Here is a 20,914-nt window from a genome sequence, read left to right on the forward strand (position 1 = left end):
GAGCGCGAGAACTAAAGCCATGTAAATTTCTAATCGACTAAACATGGTCACAACTCTTATACAAATTATCTATAATAGTAATTTAAGGCAACATCTAATGCAAATAAACATTGGAAACAATTATTACGCAATTGCACGCACGCCTTCTAGCCCCATTACGGCCGATGTGGGACCTACAGCGGTTTTGTGTGGGCAGCCCCAATTGGGCTGGGTGTTGGTTTTGAACCTAAAGCCCACTTGCTGTTGCACGTGCCTTCAAATTCCCCACAAGGGACCAATTTTGGTATCATGCTGGCCCTCCCGCCTTCCAGCCCCATTACGGCCCATGTGGGATATAAAGCAGTTTTATGTGGACAGCCCCAATTGGGCTGGACGTTGTTTTTGAACCTAGAGCCCACCTGCTGTTGCACGGGCCTTCAAAGTCCCCACAAAGGACCGATTTTGGTACCATGCGGGCACGCCCGCCTTCCAGACCGATTACAGCCTATGTGGGACCTAAAGCGGTTTAGCTAAGGCTGCCTCATTTGGGCTTCACGAGGGCTTGCCCAAATTGAGCCCTTATTCATATTTCACCTGCCCTCAAGTAACCTACAAGGGGCCGATTTGGGCAGCATGTGGGTATGTCCGTTTTCTTGCCCCACTACGGCCGATGTTGGTCCCACAAAGATTTAATGGGGGCGGCCTCACTTCGGATCTATGAGGGCTTTCCCATAAAAAGCCCACATTTAGGTTGGATTGCCCTCAAATATCCGGCAAGGGACCCTTGTGGTCTGGATGCAGGAATGTGCTCTGCATTAGCCCAAGAAACGCCGCTATGGGACCCATGCAGGAGGAGCAGGGGCAAGCCCAAATGGGCCTTGCCCACTTTTGCCCCATCGGGGACCGATGCAGGTTTTATGATGGTTGCCCCAGCCCTACTTGCCTACATCGGACCTACTGGGGCCCCACATTCTGTGCTACCTGGGCTATATCAGGCAGACAACTAGATATACTGACATTCTAGTCGCAATCAAGAAGAAATTGGCATGGGCATGTAATGCGAGAGAGGGCATCCGACGGTAGTTTTGCGTCACAGATTGGATTCCAAGGGAAGTAAAGCAAGTTGATGGAATTGCATAAACAGGTTAGGGGTGCGACCTGATGCAGGTGAACACCTCTCCGGCAACGCACTCCCTCGCCAGAACAGGAGTTGGCCACCCAGGGGCAGTAATTGGCCGCAACCTCTCATGATAAGCTCCATGAAACCCCGGCCCCTAGTCACCAGCGGCTGCAGAATAACTGACCACGGCGGCGGTCAGACCTGCGACGCAGCGGGGGTGCTAAGAATCTCTGGTTCCGCTGGACAGGCCGCCATTAGAAACTGACCCTGGAAACGTTTAAAGTTGCCAGGGTCAGAACCCTAGAACCCTAGCTAGTGAAGCTAGTTTAGCAGTGCTGTTCGATTAACTAGAGGGTATGAATTGGGATGTCATCGGGCTTAGTGAGGGTAGGAGGCCGAATGAGGCATATACTGTACTGAAGGATGGGCATGTACTGTGCTATCGAGGCTTTCCAGAGAGGCAACAACTAGGAGTAGGTTTCCTTGTCAATAAGTATATAGTGGGCAATATACATGAATTCTATAGTATAAATTAGAGGGTAGCAGGCATCGTAATTAGGCTTAATAAGCGCTATAAACTGAAGGTTGTACAGGCCTATGCATCCACATGTAGTTATGATGACCAGGTAGTTGAAAGCTTCTACGAAGATGTAGAATCGGCAATGCGAAAAGTAAAGACGCAGTATACTGTACTAATGGGCGACTTCAATGCCAAGGTAGGAAAAAACGAGGCAGGAGACCAAGTAGTAGGAGACTATGGCATTGGTTCTAGGAATAGCAGGGGGGAGTTACTAGTTGAGTTTGCAGAGCGCAGTAACTTAAGAATCACGAATACCTTCTTCAGCAAACGGAAGAACCGGAAATGGACATGGAAAAGTCCGAACGGGGAGACTAAAAAGGAAATTGACTTCATAATGTGTTCAACCCCCGCCATTATAAAAGATGTAGAGGTAATCGGAAAAGTGTGATGCAGTGACCACAGGATGGTGAGGTCCCGAGTTAGCCTTAATCTGAAGGAACGCAACAGATTAGTAAGAAAGAAACCCAACAACGAATTAGCGGTGAGGGGAGGGCAGAAGAGTTCAGGATATCGCTACAGAACAGATATTCAGCTCTAACTGAGGATGGCGACATTACCCTAGAAGCAATGAACAATAATTTCAGAGATATCATTACTGAGTGCGCTGTAGAAGTAGGCGGTAGGCTAATTAGAGGGTACCGGTAAGCTGTCTAAGGAGACGAAAGATTTGATTAAGAAACGCCAGAGTATGAAAGCTTCCAATCTAACAGACCAGATAGAATTGGCAGAGATATCAAAGCTAATCAACAAGCGCTAGGTGGCCGATATAAGGAAGTATAACATGGAGAAAATTGAGCATGCTGTAAGGAACGGAGGAAGCCTTGTGGGGCCCTGCGCCACATATCTGTAAGGCCCGTGGCGCGCCGCGCATTCGAAGGCCGCGCCACTTCCCAATGCTCCCTGCGCGGTGCCTGTTTCCCTCTCCCCGCTCGTTCGGGGATAACCGGCCCCGCGCGAGGGGGCTATAAAGGAAGGCACGCGCCGCCTTCTCGCTTCTCTTGGCTCCCTCTCTTCGTTCCTGCTTCGCTCCTGGCGCTGCTCCACGGAAGACGACCCGCAGGCTGCAGCCCCCCGGGCGACGACCCCGCACCATCTTGGACGACCCCCTGTGAGATTAAAAATGTTTGTTACACGGCCCGCTGTGTATTTGTCGTGCGCATCCCTCGGGCAGAGGAATCGCTCACAACTGGCACCCAACGGGGGCTGAATTAGCACCCATGTGGACGATTTCTCTGCCACCGTGGCAGCGCACGGCAACACGACGGGCCGGTTCTTTGTATGTTAGGCGCGACGCCATTTTGAGTTTAGGGCTATCGTGTGTGCAGATGACGCGGAGTGTAGTATAGTAGTGTTTGTACAGTGTTTTAATTTTGTTTTGGGTTATGTGTGTGTTTTTTAGTGTCGGGCGGTTTATGTTTTAATTTTGTTTGGTGCATATGTTAGTTTTATGAAGTGTTTAGCCTTTGTGAATAGCCTCCTGACGCGGGCTAGGTGGTAGTCGTGCGCGTGCAGCAGTTCTGCGGCTCCCGGCCGGCCTTAGTTGTTAAGTGCAATGCCTGCGAGAGAAGACGTGCCAGATAGGGCCGCCGCTTCGGACGCCTGTGCGTTCGGAAGTGAGGTGAGGGACGCGGTAGAGCCTACGCAGGTTACCGATGCGGCCGCACTAATGAGGCAGATGAACGAAATGTTGTCGGTGTTCGCCCATCAGCTCTGTTCGGTGGCTAGCGCCAACCAAGCCACAGCTGCGGCGACAGTCTCGCGTCCACGGATAAATGTAGAGGTTCCCTCCTTTTCCGGCTACACGGACGTGAAGTCCGTCCACGAGCGCCTGCAAGAACTCGAGGATTATGAGACGGCACTGGGTTCCCCAGACGACGTGGTGCTAGCGCAGGTAATCCCCGTGGCACTTGTTGAGAGCGCGGCGCGATGGAGACGCTGCCAGCCGGCCTTCCAGTCGATGGCAGACTTCACAGATCGCTTCCGCGCTGAGTACCTGCCGCCCGATTACGAGCGCCGGACGCTTGAGGAGCTAGCGTTGCGCACACAGCACCCAAAGGAGAGCCTTCCCGAGTAAGTACGCGCAATGCAGGAGCTCTACAAAAGGGCAGATCCCACGGCAACCTATCTTAAACAGGTCGCGCGCGTGATCAGGCAATGCCATCCGCGCTTCAAGCCGCATTTGCGGAGACGTGGTTTTTCAAACCTCGAGGCCCTGGTACAGGAAGCGAAGGTAGTACAGGCGGATTTACTCGCTGAATTGCGCTACCAGCCACCCCCTAGGCCAGCCGAATCGCTAGAGCCGCGATGCGCCTGGGCCGGAGGCCAAGACTCCGAGCCGCGCGCCAGAGGCGCAGACGTAATGACGGTTGGGCAGGAAAGGCCAGCGGAAGGCTCCGCTATTCCTCGCGCTCTTGACCCGTACGCGTTCGAGCAGCGGCGTCGAGCTGGGCTCTCCAGCGACGTCCGCACAGGCACAGAGAGAGGGGAAAGACGTCCCCAACCGCTTCGTGGAACGCGGCATCCCCCGACCGCGCGGCAGGTGAACGACCGGCTTTGCTGGAATTGCAACCAGCCGGGCCACGTGGCACGAGAGTGTCAAGCAAGGCGTATGCAGGGAAACGCGGACTGCCGGCGACCATAATTGGTAACCCAGCCTGTCGCCGTCGGCGGGAGACTTTCGTGGTAGCTACGGCGGAAAATGGGAAATGTACTCCCATGCCGCGTCACCGGGCGACCGCCCCGGGGGCGCAGAGGCTTTTGTCCCCCTTGCCTGTAGAGCGCAATAATGTTGTCGCGCTGGAGCCCTTTTATGCTACTGCGGTTAGCTGGTCAAAGCTACTCAGCACTCATTGACACGGGCTCAACTCTGTCACTGGTGGGTGATGATGTGTTCGAGGCCTGCCGTAGATGTAACATCCGTGTCAGGCCAGCCGAAACCCATTTGAGCTTAGCAGCAGGGACGACAAAAGCGGAAGGAGCGGTACGTCTGGTCCTGCGTTTTGACGGCAGGAAGCGGAGGCATCGCTTCGTCTATCTGCCCGGCTTAGCCATACCAGTTATTCTGTGAAGAGATTTTCTTTCGAGCGAAGGCATTGTGCTTGACATGGGGGAGAACGGCTATCGCTACAGCCCCTTCACCCCCCTCATTCCCTTTGTTAGCGCCCCCAAACAGGAAGTCGTCGCCCAGTGGGCGAGCGTCCACGCTTCTGTGGCAGACGGCTCCCCCGCGACACTGAATGGTAGCCCATTAGAAGCAATTATCGCGTCCTTCTCAGGAACCGGTAGTCAGCGCCGAAGGCTCGTGGAAACTTTACTCCCGTTTTCAGATTGCTTCACAGAGAAACCAGCAGAACCGACTTGCTTCCGCACGAGATCGAAACGGGTGATGCGCGCCCTTTCAGATGTAACCCGCGGCCATTAAGCCCTCACAAGAGACAGCTTCTCGACAGCGCCCTTGACGAGATGATTGATACCGGCGCGGTGAGACCCTCACAAAGTCCCTGGGCGTCCCCAGTGGTTCTAGCGCCAAAGAAAAATGGTTCGGTCAGACTGCGTGTTGATTATCGAAAGCTGAATTTACTGACGCCTACGGTTGCGTACCCTTTCCAGTCGATCGAGGCTGTGATGTACGCGTTAGGGAATGCAAGGTTCTTCACAGTCCTGGACGCAAGCAGAGGGTACCTGCAGGTTGAGGTGGCGGAAGGTGACATTCAGAAAACCGCATTCACCTGTCACCGCGGGCTCTTCGAATTTACTCGACTCCCGTTTGGTTTGTCTAATGCACCGAGCACGTTCATGCGATTGATGGACATCGTGCTGGGCGATGCAAGGTTCAACTACGCGATGGCGTACCTAGACGACGTCGTGATATTCTCACAGTCGTTCTAAGAGCATCTCATTCACCTGAATTCCGTTCTTGAGAGATTGAAACGTGCGGGTATAACGATCAACTCAAAGAAAGTGCAGTTGGCATCAAAGACAGTGAACCTCTTGGGATTTGTGGTTGATGATGGCACTTTGAGACCGAACGATGACAAACTGCAGGCAATTCTGAACTACCCCTGCCCGACGGACGTGAAAAGCTTGCAGAGGTTTTTGGGAATGGTTGCCTTCTACAGACAATTCACCCCTAGTTGTTCAGAGCCGTTGAACCAGCTGTTGCGGAAAGGCTCGAAGTGGGTCTGGGGCAAGGAACAGAACGACGCTTTTGTTGCCTTCGCTCGCGCGATAGCGAAAACCGCTAATTTGCGCGTCCCCGACCTGAACAAGCCGTTTGTCTTGCAGACAGATGCTAGTGATGCTGTTGTAGGAGCGGTTTTGTTGTAGGAACACGAGGGCAAGCTGCGCCCTGTCGCGTTCGCTAGCCGCACGCTCACACCGGCGGAGCGTAATTACTCCGTGACTGAAAAGGAATGCCTGGCGATAATGTTCGAATTGTCAAAGTTCGACATGTACCTAGACGGAGCGGTTTTCACCGTGCAGACAGATCACCAGGCACTTTCGTGGTTAAAGAGGCTGAAAAACCCCGCAGGCAGACTCGCGAGATGGGCGCTGACGTTGTAACGTTACGCGTACACCATTGAGTACCGCCGGGGCAGCATGAATAGGGTGGCCAATGCTTTATCACGCGCACCGTTGAAGGCTGGCAGAAGCGCAGAAGAGGCGCAGTCCAGCCTTGCTGAAAGTGGCGTCGCCGCTACTGGAGAGAAGGACAGGGCGGACGCGAGTGTCGCGCCCTGCATAGTTAAATACAGAAAGGAGGCGGACAGAGTTGCCGCGCTCTGCTGCGAGAGAGAGAAGGCGCAGCAGCTGGTGGCGGCGACTACTAGCCTGCCAAGAAGCGAGTCAGAGAGAAATCTGTCTTGGGGAGTAGCGGTCAGTAGGGAAGAGCTTATTGAGGCCCAGAAAGCAGACGGTCTATGCCAGCGGGTGCTGACAGAGCTTGCGAGTAGTGCAGCTTGCACCGGGAACGCTGTGGGCAAGTAGGACGCGTATCTGCTGGGCGATCATGGCTTACTGCTCCGCTACATCCCCCAACTTGACGAGGAAGAGGCGATTGCATCCCCCTTCCCAGTCGCGGTCCCGAGGAAGTTGCGGAAACGATTCCTCCAGTACTTCCATGACTCAGCGCTGCAGGCCACGGCAGCAGCAGTAAGACTTACGACAAGTTATGCCGCGTCGCGACCTGGCCAGGTGGGAGAAAGGATAGGCTGGGTTACGTCCGTACATGTCCTGTTTGCCAGGTAGCCAAGCCTCGGGCGGGGAAACCCGCTGGCATGATGAAGCTGGTTGTTAGCAACTATCCGTGGCAAGTGGTCGCGTGCGATATCATGGGAACCCTCCCTCGCTCCGCGCGCGGACACCAATATATCCTTGTAATAACGGACCACTATTCCAAGTGGGTTGAAGTTTTCCCCCTTAGGAAGCTTGCGTCAGAACGGATTTGGGAGAAACTTCTGGAGACATTCACTCGTTTCGGTTTCCCTTCCGACCTGATTATAGACAATGCTTTATATTTCACAAGCAAAGTCTTTGTTGATTCCTGTCGGGCGCTTCAAATCCGCCACAGGAAAACGAGTCCCTACCACGCTCAGAGCAACATAACCGAGAGAGTGAATCGGAATGTTAAGAGTATGCTGGTCGCGACGAGCGAGCAGCACAAAGATTGGGACGCACGGCTGTCCGAACTGGCTTTCGCCGCTAGAAACACCGTGAATAGGTCAGTGGGTATGACACCTGCTTACTTGAATTTTGGGAAAGAGATCGCTTTTCCGCTAGAGAACGCCCTATATGACGCAGCGGGGCCTGCGCCCCCTCCGCTTACGCAGTACGCGGCAAAGCTCCGCGAGCGCCTTGAGGCAGCGCAGCGCGCGGCTCGTGAAAACCTCAATGTTGCGCGCATGGAGCAAGCGGATCAGTACAACAAAGGTCGTCGTCACGTCGTTTTCAACACGGGCGCCTTGGTACTGAAAAGAACGCACCCGCTTAGTGACGCAGCGCGTGGTTTCGCCGCGTCGCTAGCGCACAAGTGGGTTGGACCGTTCGAAGTTACGGCATGAACTACGCCACTCACCTACCAGCTGCGGTTGTGGGCGAGAAGTGAAACCGCCGGTCCGGTGCACGTCGCAGACTTGAAAGCTTACCACCTTCGCAAGTACGATAACTGCGAAGCGGGGGAAGCTCAAAGCGATGCAGCGATCTCCCCAAAGTGAGGCGTACAGGTAGCAACCCGGTTCCCGACCGACGCTATAACCTAAGGCCAAGGTAGTGCACTACTTTGTCTAACGTCTTTGCTTCTCTCAGAATGCGTTCAGATAAGATTTTGCAGCAGCCAGATGAACCACCGTCGCTGAGCCAGAAAACCGCACCCAGCGCATGGTTCAAGGAGGGGCCACTTAAACAGGGGGTACCCTCCAAGTTTGTAGTGGTTCGTGGCCCGTCATTGTGACCAGCGCGGCCATGCTGGCCGTCTTCAACGAGTCTGGATTGGAGCCCGCTGCCCAGGCTTGAAGTACGGGCCTCAGGAAGTCAGGTGTGCCCGGGGCGGAAACGCCTGCTGCAAAGGGGTCCCAGTGCATCCAGCACGGCTCCACGTGAAAAGGGGTCAGCGATGTAGAGTAGCAGCTCAGGGCGGCTGCCAGGCGTATCCGTGGCCGAGCCCAGCTGCGCTGTGACCCCGAGGATGTGGCCGCTGCCTTAGAGGGACCAGCCGGAACAGTCCCGCCATGCCTGTTGCTTCTCCCGTCCCACGGACCAGCTGAGATGGCATCACGCTAGAGCCAGGCGACAAGCCTTCATATTTTACGCCGACCCGGGCTCGAACATGGACATGGACCGGCTGTTGGCGGAGCTCGGGTCGGACGCTGAGGGGGGGGAGATGTGGGGCCCTGCGTCACATATTTGTAAGACCCGTGGCGTGTCGCGCATTCGAAGGCCGCGCCACTTCCCAATGCTCCCTGCGCGGTGCCTGTTTCCCTCTCCCCGCTCGCTCGGGGATAACCGGTCCCGCGCGAGGGGGCTATAAAGAAAGGCACGAGCCGCCGTCTCTCCTCTCTTCGCTCCCTCTCTTAGGCGGTGAGGGCCCTGCACCCTGATCGGCGCATCGCCGAGGGAAGGACATTCCACCGCGTGTCTGACAAGCTCGCCCGCAGGGAGCGAGCTCTCCTCCTACGCCTCCGCACCGGAGGTTCCTGGACGCCCACGGAGCTGTATGTCCGTGGCCGGGCCCACTCCTCAGCATGCCCCTCCTGCGGTGATGGAGGAACGCTGGGGCACCTCCTCTGTGTGTGCCCAGCACACGCCCACCGCCGTCGCAAGATGGAGGCAGGCTACCGGGCCCTTGGACTTCCTGCTGCCACCGAGGACCATCTGCCCTTCCCGGGCAGGAGCCCCCTGGCAGCCCACCGGCTCCTGCTGGCCTCCCTGGAGGAATCCGGCCTGGCTGCACGACTGTAGTCTACCACCGGGCCTGCTGGCCACAGCGTTGGCGACGGAGCAGATGACGATGACGGCGACGAGAGCGACTCCACGATGATGACCCCCCACCCTCCCCTCCCAACATCCCATCTCCCCTTCCCCCCGGACGCCAAGAGTGCCGCCGCGAATTAAGGCCGGGATAACCCGTGTCTGGTATCCCCCCCGAGAACAACCCAGACCCCTACCTACCTACCTACCTACCTACCTACCTACCTACCTACCTACCTACCTACCTACCTACCTACCTACCTACCTACCTACCTACCTACCTACCTACCCTCTCTTCGTTCCTGCTTCGCTCCTGGCGCTGCTCCACAGACGACGACCCACTGGCTGCAGCCCCCCGGACGACGACCCCGCACCGTCTTGGACGACCCCCTGTGAGATTAAAGATGTTTGTTACACGGTCCACTGTCTATTTGTCGTGCGCATCCCTCGGGCAGAGGAATCGCCCACAGCCTTAAAGCGGTAACGAAGAAATTGGGCATAGGCAAAAACCAGATGTATGCGATAAGGGACAAAGCGGGCAACGTCATCAGGAATATGGGCAAGATGGTCAAAGTAGCCGAGGAGTTCTATACAGATCTCTGCAGCAGCCAAAGTAGTGAGGACAGTATTGAGATTGGCGGTAGGGAAAAACAGTCAGACATTCCACCAGTGATGAAGGACGAGGTCAAGAAAGCATTAGAAACTATGAAAAGGGGGAAATCAGCTGGAGAGGATCAGATAACTACAGATTTGTTAAAAGACGGTTGGGATATCGTCTGGCCACTCTTGTATACGCAGTGCCTGGTGTCATCGACGGTAGCGGAACCATGGAAGAATGCAAATATTATCCTCATTCATAAGAAAGGGGACTCTAAGGACCTTAAATATTACAGACCAATAAGCTTACTGTCTGTTACGTATAAGGTATTTACTAAGGCTATCGCTAATAGAATCTGGACAACCTTAGACTGCATTCAAGCAAAGGATCAAGCAGGTTTTCGGAAACGGTACTCTACTGTCGATCATATCCATACCATCAACCAGGTGATAGAAAAATGCTCGGAATATAACCAGCCCTTATACATAGCATTCATTGATTACGTGAAAGCATTTGACTCAGTTGAAACGTCGGCGGTGATGCAGGCATTGCGAAATCAGGGAGTAGACGAGCGGTACGTGAAAATGCTGGAAGATGTATATATCGGGACTGTACAGCAACCACAGTTCTGCATAAAGAAAGTAACAAAATTCCCATAAAGAAAGGTGTTAGGCAAGGAGACACGATCTCCCCAGTGCTGTTCACAGCTTGCTTAGATGAAGTATTGAGAGACTTGGAATGGGAGCAGTTAGGGATAAGGGTAGATGGAGAATCCGTCAGTAATCTGCGATTCGCTGATGACATTGCCTTGCTAACTCGGGGGATGAACTGCAAATAATGATTGATGACCTAGACAGGTAAAGTAGAAAGGTAGGCTAAAAAATCAATATGCAGAAGACTAAGGTAATGTTCAACCGCCTCGGGAAGGAACAGCAGTTTACGCTAGGTAGCGAGGCACAGGAAGTAGTAGGCGAATATGTCGACTTAGGGCAGGTAGTAACCGCAGATCTGGACCATGAAAAGGAAATAACAAGAAGTTTAAGATTGAGATGGAGCGTTTTTGACAAGCACTCACAGATTATGACTAGCAGCTTACCGGTATCGCTCAAGAGGAAAGTATAGAACAGTTGCGTCTTACCTGTACTCACCTATGGAGCTGAAACGTGGAGGCTTACCAAGAGGATTCTACTTAAGTTGAGGACAACCGAGAGGGCTATGGAACGAAAAATGGCAGGGGTAACATTAAGAGATAGGAAGCGGGCAGAATGGGTCAGAGAAATAACTCAAGTTACTGATATTCTATTGGAAATTAAGAAGAAATGGGCATGGGCAGGACATCTAGTGCGAAGAGAGGATAACCGATGGTCGCTTAGGGTAACAAACTGGACTCCAAGGGAAGGAAAGCATAGCAGGGGGAGGCAGAAAGTTAGGTGGGCGGATGAGGTTAAGAAGTTCGCAGGGGCCAAGTGGATGCAGCTAGCACAGAACAGGGCTAATTGGAGAAATATGGGAGAGGCCTTCGCCCTGCAGTGGGCATAGTCAGGCTGCTGCTGCTGCTGCTGCTGCTGCTGCTGATGATGATGATGATGATGATGATGAAAGCGTACTAGCGGAAGAAAGTTAGCTGGGCAGGTGGAGTCAAGTGAATGCAGCTGGTACAAGACCGAGGTAATGGGAGTATGTGGGATACCTTCGCCCTGCAGTGGATATGTTCCGACAGTGATTGTCATTTATGAGGTTTATTATCCTCACACACAGATTCTGCGCGAAGTGGGTCTAACAACGGAAAGGGAAGAGGACTTCTCTAAATGGCTCACCGACAACGCTAAGAGCGGGAGCCTGCTCCGGTTCCTCACGGAAAACCATTTACATGAGTTTATATAATATGCCTTATGGCAAGTTTGCGTACAAAAAAAAACAATATCCTAAAGCAACTTAGGCTAGACTCTAACAAAAAAAGGACTAACCTGGATGAAGTTTGTCCTTTTGGGGACAATGCAGAAAAAAGTAAAGTAAAAGCCGCCAACTCCTACGGACATGACTGGCTTTCGACTCCTCGAGTATAGCTCAGGGACGAGCGGTGAAAACATGCGTCTTGCTTCGCGGCGCTTTGCAGCGAATGCACACTGAATTCGACTCTACGGAAGCAAATGCTGCTTGTGGTTTTCAAGCAATTTTGGAATCGTAATTAAAAACGTGCATAAAAAGCCATGCCCTCCGCCGCGAATATCCCTCCGTAGGACGTGCCCCCTCGACAGCGCCGCGTGACCGGAGGTCTTATAGTACGTACCCTCAGGCGACAGGAATGCTATTGATGCGCGGTTTAAAGCACCGATGTGCGCCCAGCTCCACTGCACCTCCGAAGCCCATACCTTACTCCATTCAACATGATGTTCCCCCCAAGCTTAAAATCGCCGTCTGCGAACGCCACAGCGCAGGGCGAGCCACGAAAGGCGCGTGCCGCCGCCGCCGCCGCAGCTGAGTCCAGCAACGGGCGAGCTCACATTTAGCAGTTACGTGCGCGGCTCCACTGTGCACTCGGTAGGCTCCGAAACGTCGTTCAGTTGTCTGGTGAGAAATTGAAATTTGCCCTTACCACACACGCGTAATGCGATGACGCGATGATTAACACACCACAGTCGTCGGTGGCTGATCATGGTTATCCATGATCGGCGTGAGTTGCATTGACGGCAGGAGGTTCGCCATGTCCCCATCCGTAAAACGATAACGTGTCAGAAGTCCCGGGTCGCTGTGACTATCAGCCGATTCCTTCGAGGGGGTTTCGTTGCATCTTTGTTGTATCCACTTCCATGTAAAGTTTGACATTCCGCTATAACGAAGTCCCCACAGCAAGCGAATGATGGGGCGTCCCCCATGTTTACAAGATAAGTAGAAATTGAAGAGCGGCCAAGATAGCGTCATAGCCGATTCGAGATTCTCCAGAAAACTCAAGTTTTATCCACCACTTTAGCATCTATTTGAGTGCCGGTTGCTTTCTGAAACGAAAAACAGACCTCGAGGGCCGCTGGGAGTAGAAGTTTGAGGGAAGGCGTGCTCATGAATACGGTGGTTACTCTCCAAAGGAGAAGCTGTATGAGGAGGAACTATTGCTCTTCGCAGATGCTCCCTAAGATACCAACAGTTGATCCTCGAAAATGATCATAAGGGACCAACAGTGATCCTCAGAAATGATCTCTGGGACTGCAAGTATTACTACCTCGGGGTTAACTTTTTTCCTCAGGAATGATCGTTTTGAGAGCAAATATTACTGCCTCAAGATTTACTACTGATCCGTACGAACCAATTTCAAAGGAGTAACCACTAAACCACTGAGACCAACTTTTTATCCATCGGCTGTTTACCCCCACCCGCCATGGACATGCTAGCTCCTAGAGACTGCGCTTCAAACACTGCTGCTTGAATGTGTGTAAGAATGTAAAACTAGACAGCTCAATTTCAGTTGAGGAAAATTTTTCTATTTCAGTTATCATCTTGGCCAAGTCAGCATTGGGTTTGAGTTGGACTGTAGATAAAAAGTAAGGAATAGAAGAGCAAGATTAGGCAGTATGAAAAACCTTTTTGATGCCACAGGCACATGACAAGGTGTGATTAGGAATTAAACAAACGCCATTGTCTCCCGGCGTATACCATACAAGCGGCATTCCTAATAAACACAAAAAAGGAAGCAAATATTGAAGTTGCTAACTTTTAACATTATCTGCGGTAGCTGAAGTACACAGTCAAACCTACAAGACCATGGGCTTCAATTATTTATTGAGAACCAACCTTTCTTGAACAGTACATATAGCTTTCTTTTGAAGTGCTTTAAATCATCGCGAAGCACCAGAGCGCCAGGCAGGCAGTTCCATTCCAATGTTGTTTCATATACAAAGGCTATATATATATATAATATGCAGCTAGAAAATGAGGTATTTTCACCATACAAAAATTATCGATGCGCGATGAGACATTTGCCAGTCGTGTGATAAGTGAATTTTTCAAGCTTGGAATTTTGCGACCAATGGTAGAGAAAAGACCAAAAACCGGTTATCTTCCAGCTTCCCGAAAACGATGCTAGTGACAATACGCTCTATTGCGTGCGAGCGCCACCACTGGAACCGACGGCGCTAGTGTCGACCTAGGGGACAGAGTGGGATCACGTGACAACTCTTACTGCTGTTGAAGCAGACGGTCGACTGAATTTGTGCGTATTAAAAGCGAAAAGGTTCGTTTATTCTTTTCGTTTGGATTAATATAGAGCGCTAGCTTTGCACGTTTTGATATTGTATCATTGCTGAGGCTTTTTACGTTTAATGAAGCTGTTGCTACGGTCCTTTACTGCTCTGTACACAGATGTAAGCCAGGGAACCCGGCGCTAGCTCTCATTGCTACCCAAAGCATAAGCTCACAGAATTCTCCTTCCTTAATAAAAATTTCAATAGGCAATTCAGCGAGTGATCATTCTCATGATGTGCGCTGCCTGCAGACATTTCAGCGAGCGAGGTTTTTTTCACATAGTTGGCCTAAATGTTTGGTGAGGAAACGGCGCGCGTGTTTCAATTTGCGCTTATCAGTTGTGAAGCTAACGTGACTAGTGCTGGAAGGATGGAAAAAATGCTCGCTATTTCATGGAGCAATACCATCCCAATGAAAAGAGAAATTTTGCGAAGGCTAGAAGGTCTCAAAATATTATAAATGAACGTATTGACACGGAAGTTTCACTGAAGTGAACTAAAAGATTCTGCCTCCTCGAGCAGCGGTATTCATGGTGATTTGTCTCAGGCAGCGTCTCCAGTACTGTAGTGATTTCAACTGACAGAATCCATGAATAAACGAAAGATAGAGCATTGCATGCATGTTGTGCTGTGCTGATCGAGATATGCATTAAAAAACTACTGTGCGCTAGAAAAAAACAAATATCCGCTCTAACTAAGAGGGCAAAGGACGGTAGTCAGTGTACAGGAATCCGCTGCGTGGAACACACGTCGTCACTCTTGCTAAAAGATTATTCTATGTCATCCCCGCAGTCAAACTTGTTTGTTCTACTACGTTGAAGGGAGCAGCTGGCGAACGGTGCCGTTTCCACTAGCGCTATGCGAAGGCTCTCAACATCTGTCAGGTTCCTGACAGTCCTCTGCTCTTGCACAGGTATCCCACTACCTGTGCACCTTACATCTAGGCCGCGCCGGGGTGGCGCAGTGGTTACCGCGCTCGACTACTGTTCCCAAGGATGCGGGGTCGAATCCCGGCCTCGGCGGCCGCTTTTCGACGGAGGCGAAAAGCATGGCGTGCGTGTGCTGAGCGATGTCACTGCACGTTAAAGAACCGCAGTTGGTCGCAATTTCCGAAGTCCTCCGCTACGCCGTCTCTCATAGCCTGAGTCTCTTTGGGACGTTAAACCTAACAAACCAACCAACCAACTTTACATCTGGATGGTTGTGTGATAGCTTCAGATCTTTTTTTTCATAACAGGAGAAATGCTGCAGCCGGTGCGCGCCCTCGTACCGGTAAAGCTCGCCAAATTCGATAACTCTCATTCGGTGAAGTGCTTTTTTGCATAATGACCGGGTCTCCTGCCTTTAAATAAGCTTATACAGGCCCAGACCGAGGTGTATATTAAATAACTAAGTGAACGTAATGCTAACGCGCAATTGAAGTTCCTAGGAAAGCATCCTAGAGCAGCCGTTCAACGTGCGTTATCCCATTTACTTCGTCATAGACGCTTCCGGGAGATGGCGCCACGGTATGTCCTCGCGCCCAATAAGCACCATTGTCCCAGTGAATATAATGTTATTGACATTTCTTTTGCAATGCGCCCAGTTGACGTCGACTGAATGCCGCTGCAAACCCAAGTGAAAGCAGCCACATTCTCCATTCCAGGAGCTCATGCCTGCACAGCTGCGCGAACGAATGCCAGCAAAAAGCGAATGTAGCCGTGTCTTTGACGCTAAGAGTGGACGCTAGCTTCACATATACATGCTTCGCCCATTAATGAGCGTTCGCTTGAAGCAACGCACGACTCACGCACTTGTATAACACACCACGTAGTTATAGAAAGTTCTCAGTCTGCACTACCTACCGCAATCAGGTGGACATGGTTCGAGGCTGAAGTCGCTGCACCTCCATGACTCGTTCTCGTTCCTCATCTCTGGTAGTCTTTTCCGGGCCAGGAATAAACATTAACCCTACAAATTTCCACAAGGCACGCTTCTCCCCCCAGTTGCTCCTCTCGCGGAAGACCGATCCGATTTGAGGACCAGACCGGACATTACCTCCCCCCCCCCCTCTTCAGACAGTTTTTTTCTTACAGTGTATGAAAAACGCCTTAATGAAGGGCTCAGGAAATTCCGACCACCGAGGATTCTTTAACGCGAACTGACATCGAAAAGCGCACGGGCGCCTGGCTTTTCACTGCCACCGAAAAGCGGCCGCTGCGGCCGGGTTTCGATCCCGCAGCTTTGGGCACCGCAGATGCCGAGCGCCCTAACCACTGCTCCACCTCGGCAATGTATATAGGTAGGAAATAAGTGAAGGGGAAATGAGGGGCTCGTTATAATACACAAAGGAAAGAAGCCAACAGTTGACGAGGCCAAGGAAAGGGTCATGGAATATATATATTTTCTAATTCTGGTTTCGGTATTGACGCGAATTAGGGCTGTAATGAAGTAAGGGATAAAAAAAAATAAATACAAAGTAAAAGAAAAAAACGCGTCGACGATGGGAACCAAACCCACAACCACCGATTATCGCGTCCGTTGCTCTTACCAACTGAGCTAAATCGATAGCGGTCGAACTTTCTACTTTCTTTGATATTAATGTTCGCTATAACTGAACCTTGAGAGTATTCCCCTTTGGCTTCCATCCATAGTAGCGAACATGGAACGTCATTTGTACCGCGAGGGTCACCAGGAACGTGATCACAAGAGGAGGGTGGAAACTGTGTGAGAACCGTCTTGAGCTATACCTACGGCCTCAAGAGAAGAAGAATTGAGACCCTCGCAAGCTATAAAGCAGATAGTTGAGATGAATACTGTAAACAAAATCCGTAAATTATACGTAGCAACCCTCAATGAAAGAGAATCCAGCTGCTATGTTGTACCTAAAACGGACAGAATGGCAATAATGATTTTGTGAAGGTGGTTGCTATGATGTTGAAAAAATTCACTTGAGACCGAAACGCTGGAAACCAAGTGCTGGGTTATCTTGTGCTGTTGTTTGAATTCACAAAATAATGTAGATCTGCTTTTGATAAGCCCCCAAATTTACAAATGTGATGCATACGGGTCGTGGCGGCGCTGCCTACCTCCACTAAGGGCTGATACGCAGCGCTGTATCTGTCTTTATATGTCCTTCTTGATACGATGTTACCGAGTGCTGCTGTTCCGGGCTTTGAAAAATTAGGGCTATGGGACTTTGGTCCCTATGGTGGTGCGGTGATTGTGATGCTGACCCAACGGAGCAACGCAGATTGAGAAAAAGAAATCGTTTTTGCCAGCAGGTTTCCAAGATTTAGTTCTTTGTTCATTATGATGCTGGATGTGCGTGGTGATTGTTTTTTCTGTTGACTACAGTCATTGTTCCATTCACCCCCGCAAGAGCCTCTTACCGTAAAAGGAATTTGAACCAACGCTGTCACTTAATTCTTTCAATGAGGTAACCTATAGCGATCTTTGCGCACCCTCTCGTACCATGCGAGTGCGAAATTAGCGAGCGGGAGGAATGTCCATTCAGCGTTGAGTTATCGAGGTTTCCGTGAGTTTCTCAAAGCCAGCAGTGGTAACGAACATTTGTTTGGACTATGCACGGGACTTCATCGCTGCTTTCAACAACAGTTGGTATAGGTGCCTGCTTTAAAAAGCTTGGAACTAATATAGAATAAACGCATGAGAGTGATACTTGAGCTTTAGCCCAGCTGCATTTAGGAGCGCGAGCCGAAATTTGTGGTACAAAAAAGGAAGCAAAAGCTGGGTTGATGGACTTCACGTTACCGTCATCCTTTCTGTTGCCGGCGGACTGTCAGATTCCTTCAGCCTGACACCCTTTCTCTATGGCTTTATGCTCTCGGCGCGAGCCTTATTATTTTGATTTTTTTTTGTAGTGCTTCTCGGTCTGAAATCCAACAGACGATGCGCATAAAGCGGGTTATTAAACTGTCTACCTTGCCTAATGTTTCCCTTTATTCGAACGGGTTCACTTTTGGCTAGTGTCAGGCCCACGTTTATTTCATATTTATTTGGATTTTGTTCGCGATGGACTCAGTCGATGCAGGCCCTATTAACTTTTCTTTTTCATTTTATGCTGTTAGAAGCATAAAGAAAAACTGTGGCATAAGTTGCGGGCAAATTGTTGGCTTTATATGCGTCAGACGGACTGGAAAACATTTTATAGGTATATTCTGTGGATCCAGCGACTATGATTTGAGGCTGAATTAAAGGCAGATTACGCAAACGTGGTATACTCTTCTCTCCCATTACGTGCTACAGGTCGAAGCAGTATTACAAAACCTGGCAGATATCGCAAAATTACCCTTTAGGTACATCACCCGAGGCAGGGCTTCCTTCCATCAGCTGTATATTTGTTAAAACATTGCAAATACAATGAAACAAGTTTGCGGGCTAAAATTACAGATAGACATATCATCCTGTAAATATGAGCCGTAACATTAAGATGGGGCCATTTTTTCCTAATTATCACCAACAGTGAAAACCACAGGTCGTTAACCTACTCCTTTGCCCTTGCGCTGAACCGTTGCGTTTAAAAGAAGCTTCACCGCACGGTCGTAACCTAGTTGTCCGTGGAGTGAAGCATCCACAAGATGTGATGGGGCCATTTCCGAAGAGGCACTGCAAAAAGCGCCGTGCACTGACGATTCTGGTGAACATAGGTTGCAATCAATGTGGTGGTGGTTTTAATATACATTGATGCCACATTGTACCAAAGTGTAAAAGTAAAATGTAAAGCAAAAGGTCCGACTGTGTTTTATCCCAGTGAAATCGGTACTGAAACTAAATGCACTTTGTATTTTTCGTTTATATTTCTTCAACGTCGTTGTTAAATTGCTGGGCCCCGTCACTTTAGTCATTGCCTCGTCTTTGTCATTGCTCGCTATGCAGGACGTCGGTGATCTTCAATGTTTGTTCGAAGCGCTTCTTGAATGGTGAACCATCATGAAGTGTGCTGTGTTCAGCGTGCGAATACAACTGTTGAAGGGTGTTCGCTGTAAAGGTCGAAATGTGATATTCCATGTAAAGGTCCATTTCGAGTCTTGCTTTCTTCTCAGTGCTGCTCTCTGTCTGATGGATGGGTGCTGTGTGTCCAGTTTGAAAGAATTGGAAGGATGAGGCGCTGGACAGTTCTATGCAATGCTATACATGTTGGACCTGCTAAATATGCAGCAGTACTTTTGCTGAACCTGGATAAATGCGAGCAGCTGTCTGCATCACTACGCAGTTGTCTTTAGAGCTAAGCAATGTTTACAATCTGAATTTAGAGTATTTGTACACATTGCAAAGTTAGACTAGTTAGAGAAATGAGAGATGACGTATTGTATCGTACTGCTGCAGTGTGTCATTACCGCCTCTAAATAGTGTTGTAGGCGCTTTATTTCAACTGCCGTAGAGGGGTCACGCACCTGTTGGTTAAACTTTTGATGGTTTGTTGCGAGAAGGCGTGGTGCAGAAAGACTGCAGCATGAGTATAGACCCGGTCATTTTGTATTAAAAATGCTACCGTGTGTGGGCAATGTTGTTTGTGATTTTAGCTTCCTCAGGAGAAAGATTGGGTCTTTTTTACTTTAACTGCTTTAAGGTAAGCAGTAATTTGCCCACGTCTATGTCACGTTCTACGTTCTTCAGCTCGTGTTAGTTCTCGTATTCTTGTCTCTGTGTTTGTTTATGTGTTCATGTACGCCAGTGCTAGCTTAAATTTATAGTTGGTGATGAAGATAATAGCAGTATCGTTTGGACACTGGTACTCAGATCACTTTGAAAGCTTGCACGTTTTTGTTTGTGTCTTTTGACGCCTGGGTTCATCTAACATAAGATTGCAATCCTGTTGTGTTACAGACAAAGGTAAGTTTATCTGTGTCTGGATTTACGCTTTTCATCGCATGAACAATTGTTTATGCTCATCTTGTGTCTGATTGCCTAGACTGTAGGATCTGATATTTTGATTGCGCATAATTTGTTATTGGTTTTGTGCTTACTATGGCTTCGGAATGGCATGGACAGATTTTTCTCAGCACAATGATCGTGCTGCCCAGACAAAGACCAGTTCTCTTGTCAAAATGTTGGCTCAGCTTGCGAACTCGGACTCCCCTACAACCCTTGCTCAATGCAATTACATGCCGTAGACATATTTTCTTGTTCTACCTTTGTTTTTATGGGTCACATAAAGTGTTGAGTTACCTTGCTCTTTTTATTAATACACTGCAGTAGTGATAGGGGCAAGGAATACTGATGTAAACGAAGGAACAAACAATGCTGTTTATAGACGTGAACCGGCTTGTAGAGCCACTATTTCTAAGACAATAAAAAGAAAAGAAACAACAAACACGTCATGCCCCTGTCACAAGATTACTTTGCTGCTCCAGTTCTTCCCTCTAATGTTTAACATGCTCATGGGCATTTAAGAAGAAATTTTTCCACTGAAGTTTACGGACGGCATGGTACCACAAATAAAAAGTTTTGAAATGGCCTGAGTTTCTGCCATCGGTCTTGTGTTGGTTTCGCAGGATTTGTGCAGAACAGCTTTTTTTTCAAAGGCAGGTGTGCAGTTCTTACACTTGTTGCAGTGTTTGCATACCGCACCCGAGCTTTGATCTGGGTCTGAGATTTTTTTACGTGATGTATATCCTGCTCTCCGAGACCTCACTTCTTGAAACGTGGAGTTGAAGTATGTTGAAAGCAGCTCCAAAATCTTGATCTCCATCTTTGTTCATACAGTGTTAAGGAAATATTGTCTCTCAATGAAGTGGAATATTGGTACCTGTGTCGCGCCAGTCTCAAGTGATATATATGTCTCTCCGAGACTTCAAGTTTCATGATCAGTGGAGCGAGCGCGATATAAGCCATGTTCTTTATGTTTATGGATGCCGTCCTTGCAGCTCTGAATTATATCAGGGGGTGTTTTGAGACATAAGTGTCACAAGTTGTAACCATATAACTGTCTGCCT

This window comes from Amblyomma maculatum, chromosome 7 (genome assembly GCF_055883805.1).
Source record: "Amblyomma maculatum isolate TAMU_Amacu chromosome 7, ASM5588380v1, whole genome shotgun sequence".
NCBI classification, from domain to species: Eukaryota; Metazoa; Arthropoda; class Arachnida; order Ixodida; family Ixodidae; genus Amblyomma; species Amblyomma maculatum.